Source organism: Stegostoma tigrinum, chromosome 15, assembly GCF_030684315.1.
Source record: "Stegostoma tigrinum isolate sSteTig4 chromosome 15, sSteTig4.hap1, whole genome shotgun sequence".
Taxonomy (NCBI): domain Eukaryota; kingdom Metazoa; phylum Chordata; class Chondrichthyes; order Orectolobiformes; family Stegostomatidae; genus Stegostoma; species Stegostoma tigrinum.
In genome coordinates this window covers 61,293,105-61,305,974 of record NC_081368.1, presented here as the reverse complement: position 1 = coordinate 61,305,974, position 12,870 = coordinate 61,293,105, and the positions used below count along the sequence as shown (strand labels likewise).

The window sequence follows — 12,870 nt, the reverse complement described above, 5'->3', positions numbered from 1 at the left end:
TTAAGTTTGTTGCAATAACAGCTATTTATCGTAACTTTAATGATCTGGTGTGGTTTGATTTTCTCCTGGGTAGTAGTCAGTCAGTCGTTAGCAGATTGAGATGTTTACACTTGTGGTCATTCTGGGAATAGATGGCTTGATTCCCAATGCACTGTTCAGTGAGTTAGGACTATAGAACTTTGTACCTTACTCACCTATCCTTCCTATATAACAATAATTTTAAGGCGATTGAAGGAAGATATAGCGGAGATGTCAGAGGTAGGTTATTTATACAGAGAGTGGTGGGCGTGTGGAATGTGCTGCCAGCAGTGGTAGTGGAGTCAGATACTTCAGAGATTTTTAAGCAACTCTTGGATAGGCACATGGATGATAGTAAAATGTAGGCTATGCAGGGTAGTTTGAGCTTAGTAGGACATTGGGTCGGCACAGCATCGTGGGCCGAAAGGCCTGTACTGTTCTATATTTTATATTCTCATTCTATATTCCACGTAAGCACTTGCAGCTCTACATATGCACATTGCCAACTCTTTGCCGTGGACTTTGTGAGCCTTGCAGCACAGAGGGGCCATTTGGCCCATTACAACTGGCTGTTTAAAAGAGCCCCTCAGACTACTTCCTCTTCCCTAGAATGCTGCAAATGTTTCCTTTTCCAGTACATAACAATTTATAGGTCACTATTGAATTTGCTTCCACCATCTTTTCAGGAAACGCATTGATAGCATGCCAAAAAATTGCTCTTTAATTCTACTATTGGTCTTTTGCTTGCCTTTTCTAAACTCTCTAAATGCTCACACTATGGAACTTTAACCCCAACCTGCACATCCTGTTTGTTCTTCCAGAAAGTTTTCAACTTATTTATCGGCTACCCTGCATACCTCCATCATTGTCAATTAGACTCTGAAGCAATTGTGTAATTAGTGCAGATAAGCTGAATTGTTTTCTTTGTTATTGTTCCCAGCAGCCCCTCTCCATGAAGGAGCCATTCATGAGTCTGCTGATATGGTGCCCTATAAGTGTGGTTTCTATTTCTTGCTGCTGAATGACTGCGCTACAGAGCTGCTGAAGGAAGGTAGGGGACAGGGATGATACATTTGGTCACTGTGTTTTGCATCGGAACAAAAATTGTTCCTTGAAACCTTTTAACATGGTTGACAGCTTCTACGTTATACAAAGGAATGACAGAGACCTAGATGTGTTGGAGAGAGTGCAGAAGAGATTTACTCAATTTTAATCCAGCGTTAAGGGACTGCAGTTATGTGACCAGCTTGGAGAAGCTGGGATTGCAAGCTGTAGAACAGAAAATGTCAAGGGGATGTTTAATAAAGTTGTTTACAATCCTGCAGGGACTGATAGAATAAATAAAGAGAAACTGTTTTTTGTGGTGTCAACTTTCTCTTCAGGCTACGTTGCAGTGCAGAACTGCGCAGGGGCAAACTGGCTAAGCACACGAAGTGATGGCTTTAAGATATCCCCATGCTCTAATCTCAGAGAGGGACAGAAAATGCAACAACAGGCCATGTACAAAGAGAAGGGAAATTTAAAGGATTCATGCTGCATGTAGCTTGTCGACCTAAAGTAGTTTACAGTTGGAATCCCAGCACCAAATTGGGCAGCTGAGACAATAAGTACATATGCTGATGTTCCACCATAATGTGAAGTGGAACGGTGTGTGTGTGTCTGTCTATCTGTATGTGTGTGTGTGTGTGTTCATGTCTGCTGACATGGTGTTGAACGTCAATGTTATCCAATGTGCCAAAGACAAGTGATGAAGTAATAAGGGTGTAGCAAATGTCTGCAGGACAAAGTGAGGGTCTTCAGGAGAAGACCTCTTGATTCTTTTTTGTTATCATTGGCAGACAAATGGTTTGCTTTGATAAATTTAATGTGTAACTGCAGAAGCCCTGTTGAAAGATTTGGTCATGTGATAGTTGTTACTATACTAGTAATCAAAAGCTGTGAGCTGATAACACAAAATTTGAGTTCAGATCTCACCTTGAGAATGGAGTTCAGCTAGTTTTCAAATTTAAAATCTATATATGAATAAAATCTGGTTTCATTAAATATGAAAGTGAAGTTGTTGGATTGCTGTAAAGAATGTAATTAGTTCAATGCCCTTACTATGAAGAGGAATTTGCTATCCTTTTCCTGTCTGGCTCAACTGTCACTCCTTTACTTTCAGGTTCACTCAGGCTAGCAAGCAACTTGGTTCTGTCATGGAGTTGGGCAAGAAATGCTGACGTTGCTAGTGATGTCTACATCCTAAGAATGATTTAAGAAAAAGACTATCCAGCCAGCTGGACAGTGCAGTCCTACTTAATGCAGAAGTTTAAAAATAATTTTAACCTGCTGCAACTATAGTACAAGTTACACCCACCAAAAGTAGCCAGAAAGCTGGTGTCATTGTTTGTTTTTGCAACATGTTCTAATTAGTTAAGTCTGTTTTTGGATTTAGAACTTATCAGGGGGCAAATACTGTCAATAACTTTAGCTTCTTGCCTGAAGTGTTTTGTAAAATGATGCCTCCATTCTTGGAAGTGAACATTGGAGGTTTGACTAAACACAACTATTGACAAGGGATGGAAAGCGAGAATGTCATCTAGAACCCTACAGGCTTGCATTCTAATTCCACGTGATCTGATGTTATTATAAACGTGGCTCTTTTTGTAAATTCTCATGACTTTCTTAGATGAAATATATAATTAACCATTTACTTGACAAACAGAAGAATTCTCTTCGTCTTCTATAGACCTGCACCATTCTCGAGGTTGTTACGTTAATTCAAATTTTAAAATAAACTAAAGGTTGAGTATCTGCATTTCTTTTTTATTACCTCAGAAAAGGCAGTTCTGACTTGGCACAGAACATTAATGGCTACCTTTTACAGGTCAGCAGTCTGATGGTCTGATACAGCTTTGCCTCATTGTTAGTGAGACACTCCAAATTAATTTATTGGGTCTAATGTTGTAAAGTTATTTGGAAATGCAACTCTTCAAGTTGTTCTTCAGACTATTTTTCCATTAAAAGAATAGATGCCTATACGTTGTCTCTTTACCGAAATCAGCCCTGAAATTTGTTGTGAAAACAAACTTTAAGAAAAGACCAAATCAAACTTGTTCTCAGAAAATAGTTGGAATATGCGTGGCTGTGTGGCATCCATGTAACCTCCACAACTCCTTGAGCTTTAGGGTGTGGGAGGAGAAGAGTGATCCCTGAGCAATGCAATATGTATAATTGAAATCATATCTACAAAGAAAAAAATATGTTTTGATGCAGTGTTGGCCCGCACCTGCCTGAGGTCTGTGATTCTCATTGGTGAGTTTTCTGGTGCTTGTACCTGGCATTGGAACTCTGTGTCCTTGTAAAAACATTCCCTCTCTGAACTCTGACATAGTAACAACTGCAGATACTGGAGTCAGAGACAACACAGTCTGGAACTGGAGGAGCACAGCAGGCCAGGTAGCAACAGAGGAACAGGAATGTTGACGTTTTGAGTTGGAACCCTTCTTCAGAAGGAAGGGGAAGGGATCTGGGAAGTAAAGAGTGAGAGGAGAGTTGGGGCTGGGGAAGGTAGGTGGGGTGGTGATAGGTGAGTGCAGGTAGGGAGTGATGGGGATTGATCAGTGAGGTGGGAGGAGCAGATAGGTGGGAGAGAAGATGGACAGGTTGTGTCAGGTCAAGGAGGCAGGGATGGGAGGGAGGGTTGGAAATGGGATGAGGTCAGGGGTGGGGAGATTTTAAAACTAGTGAATTCCGTGTTTAGGCCATCGGGCTGTAGGCTGCTGAGGCAGAATATGAGGTGCTGCTCCTGCAGTTTGCTGGTGGCGTCTGTGACACTGGAACAGACCCAGGATGGACGTGTCACCCAGGGAGTGGTGTGGGTGAGTTAAAATGGTTGGCGACCAGAAGGTGTTGTTGTTTGTTGCGTACAGAGCGCAGATGCTCTACGAAGTGGTCTCCGAGTCTACGTTTGGTCTCACCGATGTAGAGGAGGCCACATCTGGAGCAGTGGATACAGCAGACAAAGTTGATGGATGTTTGTTTTGCTCCTCTGATGCTACCTGGCCTGCTGTGCTCCTCCAGCTCCAGACTGTGTTGTCTGTGACTCCAGCATCTGCAGTTCTTACTATGTCAGAGTTCAGAGAGGGAATGTTTTTACAAAGACACAGTGTCATTGGGCTGTGAGGGGGGAGGTGTAGGGACAGGCGTAGCACTTCCTGTGGTTGCAGGGAAAGGTGCCAGGCATAGTAGGGTTTGTAAGGAGTTTGGAGAGAATGAGGGATTCATGGAGAAAGCAATCCCTATGAAAGGCAGATAGGGGTGGGAGGGAAATATCTCTTTGGCTGTGGGGCCGGATTGTAGGTGACAGAAGAATCCCCCTTGTCCTCACATATAACCTCACCAACCTCCGGATCCAGTGTATCATTCTCCGCCAAGTTTTTGCAACATGTTCTACTTTGTTGGGTCTGTTTTTGGAATTAGAACACCCCCACCCCCACCCCACTTGGGGAAAATACTGCCAATAATTTTGGATTTTTTACTGAAATGTTTTGTAAAATGATGCCTACATTCTTAGAAGTGAACATTAGATGTTTCACTAAACATAACTATTGACAAAGGATGGTTGGAGAGAATGTCATCTAGAACCCTACAGGCTTGCGTTCTAATTCCACGTGATCTGACATTATTATAAACGTGGCTCTTATTGCACATGCTCATGACTTTCTTACAGTAAATATATAATTAAACATTTACTTGACAAACAGAAGAATTCTCTTCGTCTTCTATAGATCTGCACCATTCCTGAGATTGTTACGTTTAATCAAATGCAAAAACTAAAGGGTGAGTATCTGCATGTTTTTTAACCTCAGAACTTTAATAGCTGCCTTTTATAGGTCAGCAGTCTGATGGTCTGATAGAGTTTTCCCTCATTGTCAGTGAGACATTCTAAATTAACTCATTGGGTCTAAATATTGTAAAGTTATTTGGAAATGCAAATCTTCAATTTGTTCTTCAAAATGTTCTCAAGCTGCGGCTCTGATATGGGATGTACGTGCAGAGGAGGCTGCCTTGCACAATATTTCTATCTACTTGCTAGAGTCTTGTTTGAGATTTGGACTGAAGGGGTTAATGCCCATCTTACTGATTCCCAGCAGCGGTCTTTACCTGAATCCTGCTGTGTATGTTCATGTCTATGTCCCACTCTTCCTGATGGACAGTTCCGCCGCCAGACATGTCTTCAAAACAGTTCGACACCTGCCCCTACACCTTCTCCCTCACCTCTATTCAAGGCCCAAAGCAAACCCTTACATATCACAGAGGGGTTCACCTGTACATCTGTTGCATTTGCTGCTCCCGATTTATGGCCAAACGTAGACTCCGGAGACCATTTTGTAGAGTGTCCGCGCTCTGTACACAACGATGCCGACCATTTTAACTCCCCCCTCCCAGTCCTTGGGTGACATGTCCATCCTGAGTGTCCTCCAGTGTCAGAATGACGCCACCCACAAACTGGAGGAGCAGCTCCTCACATTCTACCTTGGGACCCTACAGCCCAATGGCCTAAACATGGAATTCACCAGCTTTAAAATCTCCCCACCGCTGGCCTCATCCTATGTCCAACCCTCCCCTCATCCCCGCCTCCTTGACCTGACACAACCTGTCCATCTTCTCTCCCACCTATCTGCTCCTCCCACCTCACTGATCAATCCCCACCACACTCTACCTGTACTCGCCTATCACCATCCCACCTACCTTCACCCAGCCCTACCCCTCATGTCTATTTATATCCCAGCTCCCTCCCCATTTCTAAAGAAAACTCCCAACCCAAAATGTCAATTTTCCTGTTCCTCTGCTGCCTGGCCTGCCGTGCTCCTCCAGCTCCACACTGTGTTGACTGTCTCTGAACTCTGTTGATTATGAAGGGCCGTTGATGTGTATGATTCATGTTCTTCTGTCATTCAGTCGCATTATGCTGTGCACAATAGGCTGGTCTTCGGTTTGCTAATCATGAGATTGTTTATTTTTATGCATCCAAAAATGTGTTGTTTCATATAGCGTTTCTCATGAATCACATTATCGAGTTTGATATCCTGTGACAAGGGCTAATCTGAAGGATGATACTGTATGATAATATTATTATGATATTATAGAAACAATTGGTAACACACTTATGTGTATTTTTTAAGAAAACATTTTAAATAAACTCACTCTCAATTATGTATACAGTTAGCTTCATTTTAGCTTCTTTGGTCATTCAACATGTAGTTGTTTCAAGTTATAAAGCTGTAGCTCTGATGTGTGATTGCAGAATAATTCCGTCTACCTGCTAAATTCTTGTTTGAGATTTGGAGTGAAGGGATTAATGTCCGTCACTTTGATTCTGAGCAGTGGTCATACCTGGATCCTGCTGTGTATATACATAGCTACGTCTCACACTTCCTGATGGACAGTTCAACTGTCAGGCCTGTCTTCAGCCACATTCATGATGGGCATTCATTACATGTCACTGAACAAGAAATCTTAATCGTAGATATTGCATTCCTGGAGATGTTATGGTAATATACATTCTCCTCATGGTTCCTGTCAGTTGACTTCCTCACTATCTTAGCATTTGTTTAGGGTGACTGTCAAAAATGTTCCAAAATAAATGAGTAACTTTTTGTTTTGAGAAGCCCAGATCAACAAATTCTCCTTAAAATTGAGCTTCAAATGGGTTTTGCTGTGAAAGTGCCTTCTCGCCTAAAACCTAAGCCATTCAGAGTTGCATGTTTAATACTCCAGCTGCCTGCAAGAACAGATGCTATTTTCTTGCATTGTCAGCTGTCCTTTGTTATTCAGGTAATAAGCGGTGTCCTCCAGCTCAGTGCTTTGTTCAGTCCACCACTTACCCAGTGCCACACCTGTTGAGTTAGCCCTGCAGGAGTATACACTGACTCAGCAATCTTCTTTGAGATCAGAAATGCATTGTGCTGTGAATCATAGGCAATTGTCTAAGTCCTGTCACCTGCACGTCACTATGTGGTGAAACAAATCCACCTGACCCTTTATAAAATGGTCTGTGTTACTCAGAACCATGGAGGAAATATAGGGGAACACTGAAAGACCGATCCTTCGATTGTATTGCCTTCAAATTCTCATAGAACAAAAAAAAATGCAGGCTTAACATTTCTTCTCTGCCTTTCCTCCTTCACCCAGCCCAGCTTTTGTTGATGTTGCAAATAGCTGAGTCAGGAAGGGGTGAGAGAGATAATGGGAACTGCAGATGCTGGAGAATCCAAGATAACAAAGTGTGTAGCTGGATGAACATAGCAGGCCAAGCAGCATCTCAGGAGCACAAAAAAGGGTTTTATGCTCCTGAGATGCTGCTTGGCCTGTTGTGTTCATCTAGCTACACACTTTGTTATCCTGAGTCAGGAAGGGTTGTGATTTTACTCTCTTCCTCCAGCAAGTTTGAAAGAGGAGTGGCTTTTCTAAAATTAAAATTGCATGGGTGCCCTCTCTGTTGTCTGCCTGCCCACATTTGACATGTCTGCCAAATTTAGGCTGGCAGCTAGGTTAGATGTCAGGTAGCCCACCTGCCCTGGAGGCTGTGAAGTGGCCAATTAATGACGACGTAATGACCTCCCCCGACCCCTGTTGCTGTGTAATCCATGACTGGGCCAGGCTTATACAACGAGGAAGCCTCAGTAGCTTTGCTGGAGAAGGGCCAGTGTTGCAGCCCCACCTATCAGAGGCACCCCACTTTTTCCAAAGTAATCATCCTCTGTAACCCTCCCCATAACTCTTAAACTCAGTTATCCTCACCTGCCTGGTCATGACCCCTGACCCCTGACCATGGATTTACCTCAGCAGGAGACTGCCTGTAGTTCCAGTCATGGCCACCAATACTGCTGGAACATCAGAGCAGCTGGTAACCGTTTTAAGGTCGGACTTCCTCTCAAGAAACTGGAGGCCTTTCCACAAAGCAACAAACTCTTCTCCCATTATTCTACATGTCTGTACAGGATAGATGTTAGAATTCTGTGCAATTTTTAGATGGGACGTGGGGCAATTTTTTTTCCTCTGTGCGCCTGCGTGAAGTGGAAGTTGCTAGCTTGGCCAGCTTTTATTGATGTGCCAGTTGCCCCAGAGAGGGGGGGTGGTACTGAGCTAAGTCCTTCAACGAGGCCATTAAACGCCATAAATGCCATCTCCAAATCCGTCCTAGGGCTGATGGCACCCCAGTGCTCACACATACACTTCCTTTCACCGTCAGTCTGAAATGCTTACACTTTTACTGCCACCATATTGAGATGTTTAACTTCGCACCAATCAATTCCTAAATCTGTGGGCCCTCGTATAGTTTTGATGCATTGCATTTCACCAAAGTAAGTCAGGGTGTGGAAAAAGCCAAACTTTGGATTCTGCCATGAATAAGCAAGAACTCTTCACTTTCCCCTAACTGCACACAACCTGGCCATTTACTACCTCATCAGTAAAGTGATGGAAGCTGACATTGACGGTGCTATCAAGCAGCAATAGTTCAGCAATAACCTGCTCAGTGATGCCAACTTTGGGTTCTGCCAGGATCACTCAGCTCCTGTTCTCATTACAGCCTTAGTTCAAATATGGACAAAAGAGCAAAATTCCAGTGGTGAGATGAGAGTAATAGCCTTTGCTATATAAGCTGCATTCGACCAGATGTGGCATCAAGGAGCCCCAGCATAAACTGGAGTCCTTGGGTATCGGGGGGAAAACTCTCCGGTGGTTGGAGTCATGCCTGACACATAGGAAGATGGCCGTGGCTGTTGGAGGCCAATCATCTCAGCCCCAGGATATCTCTGCAGGAGTTTCTCAGGATGGTGGCCTTAGCCCAAATGTCTTCAGCTGCTTCATAAATGACCTTCCCTCCATCATAAGTTCAGAAGTGGAGATGTTCGCCGATGATTGATTGCACAATATTCAGGACCATTTGCGAGTCCTTAGATAATGAAGCAGATGCAACAAGATCCAGACAATATTCAGGCTTGGACTGGTAACGTTTGTGACACACAAATGCCAGACTATGACCATCACAAATAAGAGGCAATCTAACCACCATTCCTTGGCATTCAATGGTGTTACCTTTACTGAATCTGCCAATATCAACATCCTGAGGGTTATCGTTGAGGCAGAACTCAACTGGACTCACCATATAAACACAGTGTCCACTAGAGTAGGCCAGAATCTGGGAATATTTTGGCAAGTAACTCCCCTCCTAACTCCTCAAAGCCTGTCCACCATCTACAGGCACAAGTCAGGAGTGTGATGGAATACTCCCCACTTGTCTGGATGGATGCAGCTCCAACCATACTCCAGAAACTTGACACCATCCAGGACAAAGCAGCCCATTTGATTGGCACCACATCCACACGCAACTACTCCCTCACCTCCAATGCTCAGTAGCAACAGTGTGTACTATCTACAAGATGCAGTGCAGAAATTTACCAAAGTTCCTCAGACAGCACCTTGCAAACCCACAAACACTTCCATCTAGAAGGACAAGGGCAGCAGACATATGGGAACATCACTACCTTCAAGTTCCCCTCTGAGCCACTCACCATTCTGACTTGGAAATATTATTGCCATTCCTCCACTGTCGCTGGGTCAAAATCCTGGAATTCCCTCCCTAACTGCGTTGTGGGTCAACCCACAGCAGGTGGACTGCAGCGGTTCAAGAAGGCAGCTCACCACCACCTTCTCAAGGGCAACTAGGAACGGGCAATAAATGCTGGCCAGCCAGCGATGCCTGTGTTCCACAAATGAGTACAAACAAAAACAGGGAAGGTGTTGTATTGATTTTAACAGACTCCGGAAGAGTGCCTCTTTGTTTTTCTGAAACGCAGATGCTTATCGCTTTTTATAAAGCTTACATTGTGTTGTCAGATATAATACATACTTTGGAGATATTCTCAGTAGCCAAAATTTATAGACCCTAAGGGTGCATAGACAATGATTAACTCCAGGTATCTTCTAATTTGAAGATTCCTTTCCTTTCTGAGAATATAAGACTAGTGTTCGATTTAAGCACCAAGGAGGACAAGAGCACTCAAACCTGACCATTTTCCAAACCTCCAGGACCAGGGAATGAAAGTCTAATAGTTAATAAAACAAGAAATATTATAAATGAGAGCATGGATGAATATACATCTTTATTCCTAGGGGCATAGAAGAAAAGTGAACTCTGAAACAGAAGAGATTCTGAAGGGGTATGACAAGGTGGACACTGAGGTTATTTTCCCTTGGTTTGACTTCTAGAACAAAAGGTGCAGTCTCTCACTGTAAGGGGTTGGTCGCTTTGAACTGGGAATGGCAACAAGTTCCTTTACTTGAAATATTGTGAATCCTTTGAAGTCATATATTGGTTTTGCAGGTTGCATTGTTGAGATATTTAAGGCCATGTCGTGTGTGAGCAGAGTTGAGAGATATCTCTCTGTTTCTTCCTTCTTGGCCAACCACAACTCGTACTTTTGAGAAGGAGTATTTTAACATATTTTCAGTGCTGTGTCACTTTGAAGGATAGACACAAGTGGGCCTTCTTTCATTGTGAAACTAAAAGAGAAAATAATCACTTATTTTCACAGTGCTCAATCTTTTTGTACATTTGTTCAAGAGATGTGTGTGTCGTGGGCTAAATCAGCATTTGTTGCCCGTTCCTGATGCCATGGAGATGGTGGTGGTGAGCTGGTTCATGAACTGCTACATTGGTGGAATGTAGGGAGACCCACAAATGAAAACACACTATTCACTCTCTAAACGCACCAAACGTAAATGATTTCCAGAAATGTAATATGTTCTTAACAGTGTAGTAAAAGACTCATTTACAGTCCTTCAGATGGTAGTTGAAAGCAGTGAAAGTCCAGGCAAATTCTCTCGTGATGTCTTTACAACAAGTGGTGGTTGGAAGTTTTTTTAGTTGGAATCATGGTTGAGTCTCTTTTTTTAGTGAACAAATCAAAGGTTTCTAGTAAACACAATTATCTCAGATTAAGACAGTGGGGCAGGAGCAGAAAGAAAAGCCATTGTTGTAATTTTCAGACAGTGATTACATCAGAAACAGGACTGTGCAGCCAATCTAGATAGACAACAGAGGAGAGATGTTGGAAGAAGATGGTGCAATTAACCATAACACAGTCCAGGAGGATGGGAGTTACATGGGTAGTTTACCTTGGCTACAGTCACTTAGCAAGGCATTTGTGACCTGAGAGCTGCTTTGCTCCTGTGACAGGGTCAGAAACTTGAGGAATTCAAACAAAGGAGTTCTGGGAAAGGATGAGAATGGATTTTGGAAGCTAACTATGAGTTTGAGGAGTTTGGAGAGAAGTGGGAGTTGCAGTCAGGGCATTGGTTTGCAAGCAACTTGTTTTATTTTGTTCTGGCTAAGACCAGATGGATGAGAGTGGAATCAGATGAGTAAATTGCTTTAACTCAGTACCTTTAGCTGCCCTCCAAATGTTCAGTTTGTGTGTCATTAACCAATTGTCCATTTTACAATTTTTTTTTCCTTTCTTGCTAAACTTCCTCCTATTTGTGTTCCAGTTTCATGTTTAACTACCGTTTGCTGTATTTTTAGCTGTGACTCTGCAAATTATGAGCTTCTCAAAACCTGGAGCATTGCAAAATGCCTGCTTTTAGCTGCTGTTGTTTGGCTGGGGGCCCTGTTTAGACCATGCTTCTTCCACCCGCACATTTTTTTTTAAAACAGCAAGGTTTGGTGTGGTTTAACATCATGTGAGTGTTTCAAGTAAGTGGGCGGAGAGATCCGGAAATGTTGAATGTCTGAAACAAAAACTAACAACAGTATGCTGTGATGGTAAAGAGGAAAGATGACTGAGTGCTGGAGGGTAAAGATTTGCACTCAAAGTATTAACACCCCTGCCGTGCATTTCCAGTGGTTGTTGTGTTGTCAGTTTTAGACAGCACTTTGTTTTTGAGAGAGAGAGAGAGGTGTTATTCCATTTCTTCTTGCCTTCTCGGGCTTGCAGGGGCAGAAGCCAGACTCATTCTGTGCCACTTCTTCTCAGGCTGTTCCTCAGTTGGCCACCAGGGGGCATGTGTGAGTAAATTCAGTGCCCACTGCCTCAAATGTGTTGTATTTTTCTTTGCTCTGCGATCCCTTTGGGATGAACCCAGCCTCTGTTCAGTGATTACAGCTTGTCATCAAGAGAGAATTAAGCCTGCATTTTGCTACGCTACGCCACAATGAGTTGTTGCTTGTGGTGTGCATTGACGCTCCAACATAACAGTGTAATGGCCAATGCCCTGGATTGATTGGTCTCGCTCTCTAAAGTACACAATGCATTTTATATGCAAGTGAAATACAGAAACCTAATTTCTAAATTTGCCTTACAGAATGCAAGGTGTTGAGAGGCTGCTAGAGACTAAGGCAGCAATGCTTTGAGACTTCTGCTGTAGGCTGACCATGAATTTTCCAAAATAAGAACCATGCTGTCTCCTTACGGGAGACTGAACAACAAAATTCTCACTTTTCTTTGCATGGAAGTAAATGTACCAGAAACACAGGTCATTTACTGGAAACTGATTTTCAGAGAGCATAAGTGGCAGGCTGTCATTGTCACTGAGTTGTGATCTGCTGATATGTGTATTTCCTCTGTGGGGCCCATCTCTAGGGAGGGGCTGCCATGCAAATAAATGACTGCAAAATGTTAACATCATTGAATATGCTTTGTTCCTGATGTTTGTGCTTGCTTTCTTAATGAAAAAAAAACAAGCAGCCTAATTGATTTCGAAAGGCTTTAGATTTCATCCTGGGATAACCATTGAATAATGGATATGTCCATTTTGAGGTGAGAAAACACACTGATAATGAAGGTTCCTAATGAAAAATGTTCT

The 12,870-nt window shown here is 42.9% G+C and overlaps 1 protein-coding gene across 6 annotated transcripts in view; it reads left to right on the top strand.

Moving 5' to 3' along the window:
• elf1 (E74-like ETS transcription factor 1) overlaps nucleotides 1-12,870 on the top strand; it is a 263,652-nt gene that overhangs the window by 22,532 nt on the left and 228,250 nt on the right. For 2 of the 6 annotated variants that reach the window (XM_059651490.1, XM_059651491.1), the window contains exon 2: nucleotides 962-1,069. The exons of 3 other annotated variants lie outside the window; for them this stretch is intronic. The gene's annotated coding sequence lies outside the window, so the exon portion shown is untranslated. Of the gene's footprint in view, nucleotides 1-958; nucleotides 1,070-12,870 lie in introns of all 6 variants that reach the window. One more of the 6 variants, XM_059651489.1, reaches the window with a different exon arrangement.